The sequence below is a fragment of the Plecotus auritus genome (assembly GCF_963455305.1).
Source record: "Plecotus auritus genome assembly, chromosome: X".
Taxonomy (NCBI): domain Eukaryota; kingdom Metazoa; phylum Chordata; class Mammalia; order Chiroptera; family Vespertilionidae; genus Plecotus; species Plecotus auritus.
The window spans coordinates 79,032,950-79,049,018 of NC_137784.1; the positions used below are offsets into that span (position 1 = coordinate 79,032,950).

The 16,069-nt window shown below is 44.6% G+C and overlaps 1 pseudogene across 1 annotated transcript; it reads left to right on the top strand.

Moving 5' to 3' along the window:
• Positions 1-6,033: 6,033 nt before the first annotated feature.
• On the top strand, positions 6,034-6,568 carry LOC308239929 (annotated as a pseudogene). The gene has a single exon. The product of its transcript is annotated as an uncharacterized misc_RNA (transcript).
• Positions 6,569-16,069: the final 9,501 nt, after the last annotated feature.

Sequence of the window (16,069 nt, forward strand, 5' to 3'; positions counted from 1 at the left end):
GTAGATGGCAATGTAGACTGGGTTGAAAGGTTTTTGGTCTTTAAAACATCAACTTCAGTGGGAACAGTGTTGTTGGTCTCCTTTTTAGCTAATGCTCTGATACTGTGCTCTCCAGGGGCGTGTCTCCCTACATCACCACGATAACGTGTCTACGCATTCCCAGGGTGATGTCGGGGGACGCGTCCGCGGGCATTACAAGGAGTCTCTGGAAGATTGAGAGGTTGTTCCTTCTACTGAATGGGCGGATATAAATCTGCCCACTCAGAAGAAGGAGCTGCGGCCCTGTGTTTCCCGCCGTTGCCATGTTAACACTGCTGCTGGTGAAGGAGCGGAGGGGAGAGCAAGAGAACCCTCCGCTCTTTTGGCTCCGCAGGCCAGATAGAACAGCCGAACGGGCCGGATCCAGCCCGTGGGCCGTAGTTTGCCCACGGCTGCTCTAGTACCTTTAGTCAGCTTTAGGTTCAATTGAGTTTGGTGCTGGTTTACTCCTTAACCTTTATTCATTAACAGGTACCCTCAAGACAAAAGAAAACATGGGTAAATTCCTCTTTGACCTCATGTAGAAAAAGTTCTTAACTGTGAATCAAAATCTAGATGCAAAGAAGTATGATAAATTTGACTACATATTAAAATGTATGGCAGACAATAGACATATGAAAAATGCTCAAAATCACTAATCATCAGAGACCTGCAAATTAAAACTACAATGAGGTATCATATTACACCTGCCAGAATGGCTACCATCAATAAATAAAAAAACAAAAGTGCTGTCAAGGATGTGGAGAAAAGGGAACACTAGTATACTGCTGGGGGAATGCAGACATACAGCCACTATGGAAAAACAGTATGGAGGTTCCTCAAAAAATTAAAAATGGATCTGCCATTTCACCCAGCCATCCCACTTCTGGGAATATATCCTAAAATCCCCAAAATACCAATCTGAAAGAATATATGCACCCTTATGTTTATAGCAGCATTATTTACAATAGCTAAGATCTGGAAACAGCCCAAGTGCCCATCAGTAGATGAGTGTATAAAACAGCTGTGGTACATTTACACAATGGAATACTATGCAGCTGTAAAAAAGAAGGCTCTCTTACTCTTTGAGACAGTATGGATGGACCTGAAATAAGCCAGTTAGCCTTAATGTATAAAGAACACTTGAAAAATGAGAGGAGAAAGAACAACCACCCAATAGAAATATGTGGAAAGACATGTACATACAATTTACAATGATATTAAAATAAAATGCAATTGAGAGACTTCTCACCTATCATATTAGTGGAAATTAAAAAAGTTACACATTACGATAGAAAGGGTGTGGGGAAACACACACTCCTGTATTGCTAGTGGGAAAGCAAAAAACAGGTCTGAGCCTCAGGGAAGGGACTAGCCTGGAGATGTAATTAAATTGGGAATCATCTATGCTTGGAGGAAAATAAACAGATAACTCAGAGGGATAGAACATGTGGACTGAGAATAGAGGAGGCCCAGGAACACCCTACTTAAGGTGGCAGCACAACTTTCTGGCAGGCGCCACCACCAGACTCCAGTCAGGCAGAGCTGGTCTTGAAAGCAGGCTGTGGGGCTGAGTTCCTGAGCACTCTTAGTGAAGTAAGGTGCCCTCCCTGTGATTAGCTGTCATACCTGGCGATAATGGGTATCTCACAGGGATGTTGGGCGAGGACCTGAGATGCAGCAGGTAAAGAACCTGCGGGCAGAAAGCTGCCTCCTCCTGCTGTCAAGGATGTGGAGAAAAATTTCAGTGAGTATCCCCATTGCCATCACCCGCCTTCTCTCCCCCCCACCCCCCACCACGGTCTGCAGCAGCCAGGTCTCCCAGGATTTGGGGGGGGGGGTGTCCAGTTGGGGTGATGCGACACTCACATGATCCGCCAAGTGCCCACGTGGGCAGCAGCCCCCGCCCCCAGACAAATCCGAAGGCCGTCAGCTCCCCTTGCTGTGGGGTGCCACCTCCCTGAGATGCCCTGGCAGCAGGCGAGGGGTGAGTGGGCTTCCATGAGCTTGAGGAGGCGCAGGCCTGGCCCAGGCCCGCAGGTGAGCGTGCTGGTGGGCCTTGCCAGCGGCCATGGTTGGGGTGAAGGTGGATGCGAGGATGGGGAACAGCGGTGGGGTGGGGAAGCTAAAGAGTCGTGGAGATGGGGGAGGAGGTGGACGCAGCACTGGCGCGGGCAGGTGAGGAAGGAAGACCCCATCACAGGCCCCGCCACCTCCTGAACGCCCCACCTCTGAGACCATCCATTTTCGAGCCCGAAATGGGAGGGGGCGCGTACCGCAGTACGACAGTGAAATGTAGGCATATTCTGGAAATACCCCACCCCACCTCTCACACTGGGCCTGTGAGGAAATATCGACCTCCACGAAAAAGGGATGAGGGTGGGGTGGGTTAACTGCAGGGGAGGGGGACACAGAAGCACAAACAGTTTGGAAAGCTTCCTGGTCTGGTGCCCCAGGCCTGAAAAGAGATATGGCCATTTAGGTGCGGGGCAGGTAGGGGAGAGCAACGTTGGATGTGGAATCCCTTGATTCAGGAAAGGGACACCAGTCCACTGAGCGCACAGCCACTGGCTGGGTTTCTTGTCTGTCTGCAGGTCTGTGTGTCTGACCCCAGCACTCTGCTAGGCACGGAAAGGAAGAACCTGTCCAGAATCCCTGCAGGTCAGTGAAGGGGGGTGGGGGCACTGAGGTGGGGTGTGTGAGTGTGGAGGACACAGCTTGGGCGAAATCTGAGGGCTCACCTCCACATATGAACACACCCCATCAGACTGAAGGATGATACAAAAGATACCAGGGCTTACCAGAGAAATGGTTGACGCTCGTGTGTACAGTGGGGGAAAGTGTGGCAGAAGGCCAGCTCAGGGGAACCCTGACTGTTGGGAGCGACCTCAGTTGACAAAGTCCTGAGAGGGCAGGTTTCACAAAGTGGCCTGCCTGTTGCCAAGGTTAGTCATGCATCCTGCCCCCCTTAGGCTTAGAGACCCTTAAGCACAATAGTTTAGTAATCACACATTCTGCCCCCTAGAGCTTAGTTAATCTTCAAGCACAGTTTATGTATAAGCGTAATTATCCTTTAGCAAGAAGCATAGCTAGATTATCTCATGGAAAGGAACTTAGGTGGCGTCAAAGGTGTATGTACAGGTATAGCCATTGGAATCTTAGCCAAGATAAGGAACTTTGTGTAAAGGTCAGTAGGAAACCTAAAACAAAGGGGTATAATTATGTTTACCACATAACAGGAATGATGTATTGTATGGAATGTAACTGACCCTGTATAAATGTATGGTGAAAAATAAACTCGGTACTGTAAGCGGGAAGTGCTACAGTCCTCCCGATCCCATTCTGTTTTCTGTCTGTCTTTTCTCATCCTCTCCCCCCCTTGCAGGTACTGTTCGACTGATGCCGGCAGGCTCCGGCATTTTCTGGCGCCCGAACAGGAGACCTGATATAGGGGGAAACGGAGAAGGACACTGCAATTTAAGAAGAAGGTGCACCGAGTAAGGATGCCGAAAGTGCGAGGTGGCTTCCGGAGAGGCTTGTGCGCTTCGCAGGAGATGGGCGAGCTGGTCAAGGGAGTTCGACAACTGACTCTCCAAGAGCAACCCTACAACCTGGCTCAGACGACGCGGACAGCAGCGGTGCCCACCTGGGGACAGATAAAGAAGTTGGCGGTTGAAGCAGAACAGACGCTGATACAGACTTCTACTCCAAAGACAGGAGTCTCAATGTTCCTGGCAATGATGGCTATCCTAAGCTGCCAAGTACCGAGCGTCCGAGGAGTCATCCACTGGGCCTACGTTCCTGACCCTCCTTTACTTCATCCAGCTGAATGGGGCGGACCGTCAGTTCCGGTATATGTAAATGACACACCCTGGGGATACCTTCTAATGGACATATACGACCAGAACTACATATGGGTTTTGACTATTTTGGACAAGGGAATGGAATGCCTATTTGTTTGTCATTAGAGGGTGATGTAACGGGATGTCTACAAATGGACTCTGTAGCAATGGCATCTCCCGGCTGGACAGTGTTTCTTAAAGGACTGAGCGGAAAGAAGGGAAAGGTAATCAACATCACTCCACCCCAGGACTTGCCCCCTTGTGAAAAAGAATCCCTGACTGCCAAGTACGCTGTGCCATGGAAACGCTGTCATGGTACTCAGGCAGTACAGTATGTACTCCCAGGAACTAATTTCTCCATTTATGACTGGTCTCAACCCAATAGGACAGACTCCTTGGAACTGGGAATGTATAAGGGAATATGGGGATTAAGTAATGGGAAATTCCAATATGGGTTATGGAAATTAGGAGCAAGTATGGGTACTCCTCTGGTTCAGAAAGATAATAAGGACATCTCTTGCATTAGACCAGAGTCATTACTTTATACTAATCTGCCTGAAAAAAGACCTGTCATTGCCTGTGTGCCTGAACCTTATGCTCTATTAGCAGGAAGGATTAATGTCACATTTTCTGGAAATAGATACCAGTTACAGTGTGTCCAATGCAATTTGACCAACTGTGTCAAGAATTTAGAAAATGGGAAACAAGTTGCTGTGGTACACCAACCATCCTTTGTAATGGTGCCTGTCAATCTTACAGGCCCCTGGTATTCAGACAAGGGGTTACAGGTCTGGCATGAGATCACAGGGGCACTATCCAGGCCAAGGAGATTCATTGGCTTACTGATAGCAGGTATCACAGCCCTCATCACCTTGATTGCCTCTGCTACTGCAGCGGCAGTGGCATTAACTCAGCAAGTACAAACAGCGCATTTTGTTAATAACTTGTCTAAAAATGTCTCCCAGGCAATGGGCACTCAGGAAAATATTGATAGGAAAATAGAGGAGAAACTGAATGCTTTACATGACATGGTACTGTACCTAGGAGAAAAGGTACAGAGTCTCCAAATAAGATCTAGATTGGACTGTCACGCAGATTATAGTTGGATCTGTGTTACTTCTAAGAAATATAATAAGAGTGTGCATACCTGGAATAGAGTGAAGAACCACTTAGAAGGCATATGGCATAGTGCGGATGATTCTTTAGACTTATTAGCTTTGCATAAAGAGATTCAAGTTTTGCAAGAAGCAGGACCCTTGCGTTTTGATGCCAGTGATACCGCTAGAAATTTTCTTGATCAATTTCTTAAGATTGTTCCCTCTGTAGGAGATTTTCAGCATTTAGCTTTAGGAATTCCTGGATTAGGAGGTTTAGTTCTGATACTGTTTTGTTTATTTCCTATCTTAATGCGTAGAGTAGGTAAAGGCATTCTTGCACTGCGCACTGGGCTACATGAACTAAAATTAAAAGCCCAACCTACTTAATTTTTAAGGAGGGGGGAATTGTTGGGAGCGACCTCAGTTGACAAAGTCCTGAGAGGGCAGGTTTCACAAAGTGGCCTGCCTGTTCCCAAGGTTAGTCATGCATCCTGCCCCCCCTTAGGCTTAGAGACCCTTAAGCACAATAGTTTAGTAATCACACATTCTGCCCCCTAGAGCTTAGTTAATCTTCAAGCACAGTTTATGTATAAGCGTAATTATCCTTTAGCAAGAAGCATAGCTAGATTATCTCATGGAAAGGAACTTAGGTGGCGTCAAAGGTGTATGTACAGGTATAGCCGTTGGAATCTTAGCCAAGATAAGGAACTTTGTGTAAAGGTCAGTAGGAAACCTAAAACAAAGGGGTATAATTATGTTTACCACATAACAGGAATGATGTATTGTATGGAATGTAACTGACCCTGTATAAATGTATGGTGAAAAATAAACTCGGGACTGTAAGCAGGAAGTGCTACAGTCCTCCCGATCCCATTCTGTTTTCTGTCTGTCTTTTCTCATCCTCTCCCCCCCTTGCAGGTACTGTTCGACTGATGCCAGCAGGCTCCGGCACCTGACCATGGGCCAGATGCCAGTACTATCTGAGCCAGCCCTCAGTCTTCCTTGTCTTCTCTTCCTCTCCTCCTCCCCCACCCCACACCACACCCCAGTACAGGAAAGGGAGGGGACATCTCAACATGGAAAAGCTCTACAAGGAAAATGAAGGAAAGCTGGAAAGCGAGGGAAAGCCAGAAGATGAAGTAGATACAGAAGATGAAGGAAAGTCAGATGGGAAAGAAAAGCCAGAAGTGGAGGGGAAGCCAGAGCATGAGGGAAAGCTCCAAGATCAAGGACAGCCAGATGATGAGGGGAAACAAGAAAAGCAGAGCAAGTCCCAAGGTGAGGGAAAAGCTCTCAGTGAGGGCAAGCCAGAACCCCAGGCCAAGCCAGCGAGCCAGCTGCGAGCTGCCGAAAAACGCCCGGCTGAAGAGTATGTGCCCTGGAAAGCAAAGCAAAAAACGGACAGGTGGACAGATGATTCCCTCAAGGACTATCAGGAGGACTTACAGAAAAGGCATTTGGGCATTGAGGAGAGGATGAGAGAATGTGGAGATGTAGCAAGGGCTCAGGAAGAGCTAAGGAAAAGACAGAAAACAGGTAGTTTTCACTGGATGCAAAGAGATGTACAGGATCCATTCTTCCCAAGGGGCCAGCGGGGTGTCAGGGGAGTGAAGGGTGGAGGTAGGGGCCAAAGGGGCTTACATAATATCCCATATCTTTAAAACCCTTGGACTTCAATTCTGATTCCTCTGATGAGAATATTACAACCCTGCTTTCCCTTGGGCGGGGATGGGGGAGAGTATTTGCCAGGTGATGTGCTTTAACCTTAAGCTGATACTTTGCTGTAAGTGTCTGCTATTCTTGTTACCTGCAGCCTTTTGGTCCAACTATACAGTTCTCTCCATTTCAGTACTGGATTTTCATCCATGTGCATGGAAGAGATGGTCATGATACTTTGTAAAACAATAAAGAAAACTGTTTTCAGAACCACATATACAGTGCCAGCCCAACTTTGTAAAACTGTGAATATGTTTGCATAATGCGTTTATGCACAGAGAAGACTCTGAAAACGTGTACACTAGAAAGCAGGTGATGGTGTTTCCTGCATGGTAGACAAAAAGAGGTCTTGCCTGTACTCAAAAATAAGTCCAGTCACCTGATGGTTAGGTACCTCCATGCCATTCCTTTGTGGACATGACCATCCTTATGTCATCCCCTAGTTGTAACCATATCAGTGGGCACTGATGTTCTGTATCCTGGGTCCTCTACTGCTCTATGGCTCCATCTGTGATTCTTTTTCTTTGCTTTGCTCACTAATCTCCACTTTTTCCTAAAGGATATGGATTATGTTTGTCATAATTTAAAAAATTCAAAAAAAATCCAGGAATCAATACATGGTAATGTTCAGTGAATTTATGAGGGCAATGAAAACACTTAAAAATTCTTGTCAGAATGTAAAATGATATGTAAAACATATTATCTCTAGGGTTCATAGCTAGAGGAATCAATCTGGTGGTTTTACCAACTGCTGAGTGGATCAAATGAGGTACTAAGTATGTGAGCTGTGCTGGGCTGGCTCCTTTGCAATAGAAGAACCCTGTATCCTGTCAGACACTCAGGGGAGAGCTCACCTGTGCCCAGGAACAAATCCAAGTAGCTGAGAACAGGTACCATCTTTCTCTGGATATTACCATATACCCTCTGCTGACAGCTATTGATATGATGGACTCCTCATGGTGACAAAGGTCCTCTGATTCCCTATAGTCTTGAAAGGGCCAAAGCCTCTATTTGACTCCTACAGGAGTGTGGATAAAGCCCATCCCCCAACTTCAGAGTTATACCTACCCAGGTGGTACTGCCCAAGGGCTGCTTGGGCCCCACTGTATTACATAGTGCATAGCAAAGTAGTCACTATTTTTAGTTCATTTTATATTTGCTTATAATTTCTTTTCTCTTCATAAGGCTTAGATATTTTGGGTCCACTGGGGGCTGTGTCCTGAGACTAATATATGCACCGGGCAATGGGTGGTGATTTGAACTAAACACCACACTGCAGTACCCTAGGGAAACCATATCTAAATTTACATGCCTTTCTTAGTGTATTTGCTCTCTAAAATGTTTTCTGGCTTGCTTTCTATACAAAATCAAGAGACTTGTCCACACACAACTGAGGGTCACACAACTGAGTTTCAAGCAGAAAATATCCCTTCCCGTTCCAAACCAATTCCAAATGAAAAGGGTAATAGTGCTCTTGAAAATATTAAAAACTCTCAATGTGAGACATTTTTTATTTAGCCAACCAGTATATTCCTTTCTCAAAATAGACTTTTTCTTATTCATTCTGATATTCCTTACAGTATAGTTGACACATTTACTTAATAAATTATGATTGAATCAGGAATCCTGAGTTTAAAGAGATATACCGCTTATGGACTAGAGGCTGAATAGTGTTAATATGATAATCCTCTCCAAAATTGATCTATAAATTCAATACCATCCCAATAGAAATCCCAGAAAAACAGGATTCTAAAAGTTATATGGAAAATCAAAGGACATAGGATAACCAAAATATTTTGAATATGAAGAACAAAGAGGACTCATTGACTGATTTGAAGATTATAAAGCTACAGTAATCAAAACTATGTAGTATTGGCATCGCTAAACATATAGATCAGTGGACTAAAACAGTCCAGAAAAAGGCACACATATATATAGTCAATTCATTTTTTTAAATTTTTTATTTATTTTTTTAATAAATCTTTATTCAGATTATTACAATTGTTTCTCCTTTTTCCCCCCATAGCTCCCCTCCACCTGGTTCCCACCCCACCTTCTGCCCTTACCTCCCCCCCCCACTGTCCTCATCCATAGGTGTATGATTTTTGTCCAGTCTCTTCCTGAACCACCCCCCATACCCCTTTTCCCCTGAGAATTATCAGTCCACTCCCTTTCTATGCCCCTGATTCTATTATATTCACCAGATTATTCTGTTCCTCGGGTTTTTAATTCACTTGATTTTTAGGTTCACTTGTTGGTAGATATGTATTTGTTGTTCATAATTTTTATCTTTACTTTTTTCTTCTTCCTCTTCTTTAAGAATACCTTTCAGCATTTCATATAATACTGGTTTGGTGGTGATGAACTCCTTTAGCTTTTTCTTATCTGTGAAGCTCTTTATCTGCCCTTCAATTCTGAATGATAGCTTTGCTGGGTAGAGTAATCTTGGTTGTAGGTTCTTGTTATTCATCACTTTGAATATTTCTTGCCACTCCCGTCTGGCCTGCATAGTTTCTGTTGAGGAATCAGCTGACAATCATATGGGTGCTCCCTTGTAGGTAACTAACTGTTTTTCTCTTGCTGCTTTTAATATTCTCTCTTTGTCTTTTGCTCTTGGCATTTTAATTATGATGTGTCTTGGTGTGGTCCTCTTTGGATTCCTTTTGTTTGGGGTTCTGTGTGCTTCCTGGACTTGTAAGTCTATTTCTTTCACCAGGTGGGGGAAGTTTTCAGTCATTATTTCTTCAAATAGGTTTTCAGTATCTTGTTCTCTCTCTTCTTCTGGCACCCCCATAATTCTGATGTTGGTACGCTTGAAGTTGTCCCAGAGGCTTCTTACACTATCTTCAACTTTTTGGATTTTTTTTTCTTTTTGCTTTTTCAGTTGAGTGTTTTTTGCTTCTTTGTATTTCAATTCTTTGACTTGATTCTTGTGTTCCTCTAGTCTGTTGTTGGGTCTCTGTATAATATTTTTTATTTCAGTCAGTGTATGTTTAATTTCTAGTTGGTCCTTTTTCATATCTTCGAGGGTCTCGTTATATTTATTGGCCTTTTCTAGGATATTCTTGAAAAGCCTTATAACCGTGGTTTTGAATTCTATATCCAGTCGTTTGTTTTCCTCCATTTCTTTCGTTTGTGATCTGTTTCTTTGACACCTCATTTTCACTGCTTCCCTGAGTTGGTAGGGTAGATTTGTGTGCTAGGTTTCCTATATGGCCCAGTGGGTCTGCCTCCCCAGTTAACCTGAGGTGGACACTCTTGGTGTACCCCTTTGTGGACTGTGTGTACAGCCTTGTTGTAGTTAAGTCTTGATTGTTGTTGGTATCACTGGGAGGAATTGACCTACAGGCCAGTTGGCTGTAAAGATCTGCTGTGTCTATGCTGGGAGAAGTTCCGTGCTGGAGACAGCCTTATAGGATTAGACTTGCCAAATTGCAATAGCCTCTGTGCTCAGCTTGGATGGGGTGGAGTCTCAGGGCAGAGCAGACAGTCTTGGCTTCCAGTCAGCCTTGCCCTTGCGCGCGCACGCCTGCGCGCACCTCTAGACTTCTGCCTTCCCCTGCTCCCGAGTCTCCGCCTGAGAGTCCAGATTCCCCCCCACAAGAGCGTGGGTCCCCAGGGACTTGCCTGGAACTGGGGTTCAGTGCAGTCAGAACTGGGGCTCAGTGCAGTCAGGAGCTTCTGACTCCCTTCCACTAGGGAAAGCCTGTGGCAACCTCCACAGCCTTTGTGCGCACTGGCACGCGTGTGCCTCCAGACCTCTGTCTTCCCCGGCTCCCGAGTCTCCACCCGAGAGTCCAGATTACCCCCCGTAAGAGCGTGGGTCCCCAGGGGCTCACCTGGAACTGGGGTTCAGTGCAGTCAGAACTGGGGTTCAGTGCAATCAGGAGCTTCTGACTCCCTTCTGCTAGGGAAAGCCGGTAGCAACCTCCGCAGCCTTTGTGCACACTGGCGCACGCGCTTCAAGACCCCTGCCCGCCGGGGCTCCCCCGGGTCTCCCCTGGCTCTCCGAGACTCTGGGTGCCTTTCTCTCTACCTGACAGTCCAGACTCCCCCTGTATGAGCCTGGGTCCACGGGGTTTCGCCCGGGACTGGGGTTCAGTGCAGTCAGAACTGGGGTTCAATGCGTTTGGGGGCTTCCTTCCCCCTTCCACCAGAGAAAGTCAGCCAGGCTCTCAGCCGCCCTTCCTCTCTGCGCGCACAAAGACCCTTTGCCGTACCTCCAATTCTCTGTGAGCTTTTCTCTTTCCTTCTAGTTGTAGAATTTTCACTCAGCCAGCTTTCCTGTGGTTCTGGATGGTGTCCGTTCTGTCTTTTAGTTGTAGTTTTGAAATTGTTGTGCGAGGCAGCAGTTTAGGTGCTTACCTATGCCGCCATCTTGGTTTCTCCTCTCAATTCATTTTTTAAAAGGTCCTAAAGTAATTCAGGGAACAATAGATTTTTCAACAAGTGATGCTAGAACAATTGCATGTTGTTTTAATTCAGGCTACTATAACAAAAATACCACCTACTGTGTGGCTAAAACAACAAATACCTATTTCTCACAGTTCTTGAGTCCGGGAAGTCCAAGATTAAGGTGCCAGCATTTCGGGTCTGGTGAGGCTCTGATTCCTGGTTCATTAACAGATGTTTTCACATGGCAGAAGGGGCAAGGGAGCTCTCTGGTGTCTCTTTTATAATACAACTAATCCCATTCATTCAGTAGGGGGATCTTGGGATCTAAAGGCTACCAGTTGGTATTCCCTTCTCCATAGCCCATACTTATTCAGATATTGAATGTACCCACTGAGGGCATCCATTATAGAGGAAACTGAACAACTGGGAGAAAAAAAATGACCATCTCTGTAGATATCATTCAGCCTTTCCTCCCAGCAATCCCAGTGTTTGCTCAATGAGCCCATGTACAAAGTGGACATGGAAGGAAGAATAGAGCTATGCAAAAGCTCAACAATATTGACTCCTTTTACCAACCTTATATAACTACTGTCACAGCTGAGTACAGAACCAATGTTGAGCCCCTAACATGGCACCATTTCTAGGGGATACCAGTCATCAATTTGGAAAAGATTGATTATAGGAGACCTCTCCCACCTCAGAGAGACTACTTTGTCTTTAAATGGAAATATGTGGGGCGTGGCTACAGTGTTTTGGACAGATTCAAGCCTTGGACCGATGAGAGGGCACAGTCCTCTCGTGGCCACGTGCAAGTCCCAGCTTGTAGGGCAGAGCCCTCCCAGCACAATTATAGCCAACAGCTGTAGTTGTAAGCTTGAACCTATGGTTTGAACACATGGCCCCACGTGCCTGAGTAATGTAGGCTTGATAGAGTTCAGGTGCATGTAGTTGAGTAGGATCGAAACCCATGAGAATATTGTAAACATCTTGACCATGCCCTTACTTTGCCTCATGGAATCTGGCTATAAAATAAAGACATGGCTTGTGGGTGGCGGTGCTGTCTCTCAGGAAGCAGTGTCCCACCGAGACCCAGCTTTCATTCTCTTGTCTGTCTTTTCTAAGCCTTTCAGCCACCCCCACTCAGGTTCACCCTTGGCTGTGCCAGTGCAGCACAGAAATAATCATGCTTTTTAAGATAGTAGTTTTATTGAGATACTAGAGGCCCAATGCATGAATTTTGTGCATTGGGCCTCTAGTTTTAGAATATCCTCATCATGCCCCAAAGAAACACTGTACATTAGCAAACACTAAATATTCCCTTCCCCCACCATCCTCGCCCCACCCAGTTACTGGCAACCACTAATCTACCTTCTGTCTCTATGGATTTGGCTATTGTGGACATTTTATACAAATGGAAAAAATATGTGGTCTTTTGTGACTAACTTCTTTCACTCAACATAATGTTTTGAAGGTTCACCCATACTGCAGCATGTATCAGTGCTCCATCCCTTTTTACTGACTAATAATACTCAGTTAAATGGTATACCACATTTATTATCTGTTCATCAGTTGATGAACATTTGGGCTGTTTTAATTTTTGGCTATTATGAATAATGCTCCTTTAAACATCTGTGAAAAAGTTATTGTTTGAACGCATGTTTCAATTATTTGGAGTATGTGCACCTATGAATATAATTAATGGGTTATGTGGTAACTAGGTTTAAAATTTTGAAGAATTGCTAAATGTTTTTTATTTTATTTTTGTTAATCCTCATCCAAAGATATTTTTTAAATTTAAAATTTTTAATATATATTTTTATTGATTTCAGAGAGGAAGGGAGAGGGAAAGAGAGATAGAAACATCAATGATGAGAGAGAATCATCGATCTTCTGCTTCCTACATGCCACCTACTGGGGATCAAGCTCACAACCCAGGCATGTGCCCTCGACTGGAATCGAACCCGGGACCCCTCAGTCCTCAGGCTGATGCTCTATCCACTGAACCAAACCAGCTAGGGCAAATTTAATTCTATTTTTTAAAAATATTTTTATTATTGATTTCACAGAGGAAGCGGGAGGGAGAGATAGAAACATCAATGATGATAGAGAATGATTGATTGGTTGCCTCCTGCACGCCCCCTACTGGGGATTGAGCCCTCAACCTGGGAATGTGCCCTGACTGGGAATCGAACCATGACCTCCTGGTTCATAGGTCGATGCTCAACCACTGAGCCACACCAGCTGGGCTCCATTGAGTTTTTAGAGAGAGTGGAAGGTAGGGAGGCAGGGGGAGAGAGAGGGACATTGATGTGAGAGAGACTCATTGATTGATTGCCTCTTGCACATGCCCCGGCCTGGGCCGGTGATCGAACCTGCAACCCTTTAGTTTGCGGGCCGACAGGCAATCTAATCACTAAACCACACCAGTTAGAGTGCTAAATGTTTTTAAAAGGGGCTGTACCATTTCACATTCTCACCAACAATGTATGAGGTTCCAATTACTTAATATTCTCACCAGGACTTGTTCTTGTCTGTCTTTTGAAAAATCTATCTTAGTGAATGTGAAGTGATATCTCATTGAGGTGTGATTTGTATTTCCGTAATGGGTAATGATATCAAATATATTTTCATGGGTATAGTGCCCATTTGTATATCTTCTTTAGAGAAATATCTATTGGAAACATTTGTCCATTTAAGAATTAGTTTATTTGCCTTTTTATTGTTGACTCATAAGAGATCATTATATATTCTGGATATAAGCCCTTATCAGATATATGATTTGCAAATCTTTTCTCTCATTCTGTGGGTTTTCTTTTAGCTTCCTGTATGGTGTTCTTTGAAGCACAGTTTTTCATTTTGATTAAGTTCATCTGTTTTATCTTCATTGACTATACTTTGGTATCATCTCTAAGAAACCATTGCCTAACCCAGTGGTCGGCAAACTCATTAGTCAACAGAGCAGGAAACTGTGGCTTGCGAGCCGCATGTGGCTTGCGAGCCGCAGTTTGCTGACCACTGGCCTAACCTATGGCAACCAATATTTACTCATATGTTTACTTCTAAGTTTTATTTACTTATTTATTTATTTATTTTTAAACTAGAGGCCTGGTGCATGAAATTCGTGCACTCGCGGGGGTCCCTCAGCCCAGCCTATGCCCTCTCGCAGTCTGGGAGCCCTTGGGGGATGCATCTGCCGGCCTAGGCCTGCTCCCCGTGGGGGAGGGACCTAAGCTAGCAGTCAGACATCCTTAGTGCTGCTACGGAGGCGGGAGTGCTACTGCAGCTCCGCTTGCCAGCCGTGAGCCCAGCTCAGGGCTTCTGGCTGAGCAGCGCTCCCCCTGTGGGAACACACTGACCACCAGGGGGAAGCTCCTGCATTGAGCATCTGCCCCCTGGTGATCAGTGTGCACCATAGCGACTGGTTGTTCCACCATTTGGTCGATTTGCATATTAGCCTTTTATTATATAGGATGGGAGGGACTGACAGAAGTCAGAGGGGAGGGGGATGGACATAGACAAAAGTGTGGTGATGGCCAGAGGTGGGGGGGGAGCTAGGTGGAGGAGGGTAAAGGGGAAGAAATGGGAGATATCTATAATAGTGTCAACAATAGAATGAAAACAACGATATACCATTACACTACACACCTATTAGGGAAAAAAAAAGATACATTATGAACTATGTATTTACTACTTGGATAAAATTAAAAAATTTAAAAAGAATTTTGTCCAGAAAGGGGTGTTGTTGAAATGTTTGTTTGTTTTGTTTGTTTGTTTATTTTTATGGTAAAGCTAAAGAAGCTTCAGAGCCCCTATGAGGGCTGGATTTGTTCTGGGGGAGAGAGCAAGCAAGTTGCCACCAGCAACATTTTGGATAACCTGCCTGAAATGATTTAAAAGGGAAAGGGACAGCCCTAACCGGTTTGGCTCAGTGGATAGAGCGTCGGCCTGCGGACTAAAGGGTCCCAGGTTCGGTTCCAGCCAAGGGCATGTACCTTGGTTGTGGGCACATCCCCAGTGGGAGGTGTGCAGGAGGCAGCTGATCAATGTTTCTCTCTTATCGATGTTTCTAACTCCCTATTCTTCTCCTTTCCCTCTCTGTTAAAAAAATAAAAGAGAAAGGGACAGATTCCCCAAGCCTATAGTTATTTGTAATTTATTTTCTTATTCTAAATAAAGTCATTTTAAACCTTATTAAAAAATGCCCCCCCCCAAAAAAAAAAATATTAGTCCTTCAGTTTCAGTAAACTTTAGGCCTCACAAAACCTGTGTTAGTCCCTGAGGGTTGGGGTCCCCAAAGGAGTTCGGATTCATTCATTATATTTATTTGCTCCTTTTAATTCTTGTTCTGAAGGGAGAGTGAGGACAGCTTTTTATTCAGTAATTTTTATAATAAAAATTGTATTGGAACCTGCTCCTTCTTTGGCTGTTCATGGGTTTACCTTACCAGGAACTCACAGAGACTTTAAGCCATTTAAAGATGGGACAGAGGTGTATTGTGTTTCTATAATACAGGCACAAAGTTAATACAACTTTTATAAATATTTGTTGAAGAAACAGATAAATTTCAGTGCCATGAGGCATTACTTTTCCTTCTGCTCCATCTCTTTATTGAGACTTTTGTGCAAAGCATAAGGCTGGGGGATGAGCAGGTAGAGCGGAATAAAGTTGTTTTTTCCAAACCCTAGATCCCATACTTTGATTTTACAGAGTAGATGCATTTCTGAATGACATTTTGAATTGGGTATATTAGATTTTGTTAATATCAACTCCCTTTACTCATAGAGATTATTTTTAATGATATTTAAACATCTCGTACTATGTGGTGCAAAATATTTTGCTTATTTCCAGAATCTTTGTGCATTCTTTCTGTAGTAAAGTGAATTATCAACATGGTAAGTCTATTTGGGGGGTCGGCTTAAAACAGCCGTGGGCAAACTATGGCCCGTGGTCCGGATCCGGCTGTTCTATCCGGTTCTCTTGCTCTCCCCTTCTCTCCTTTAC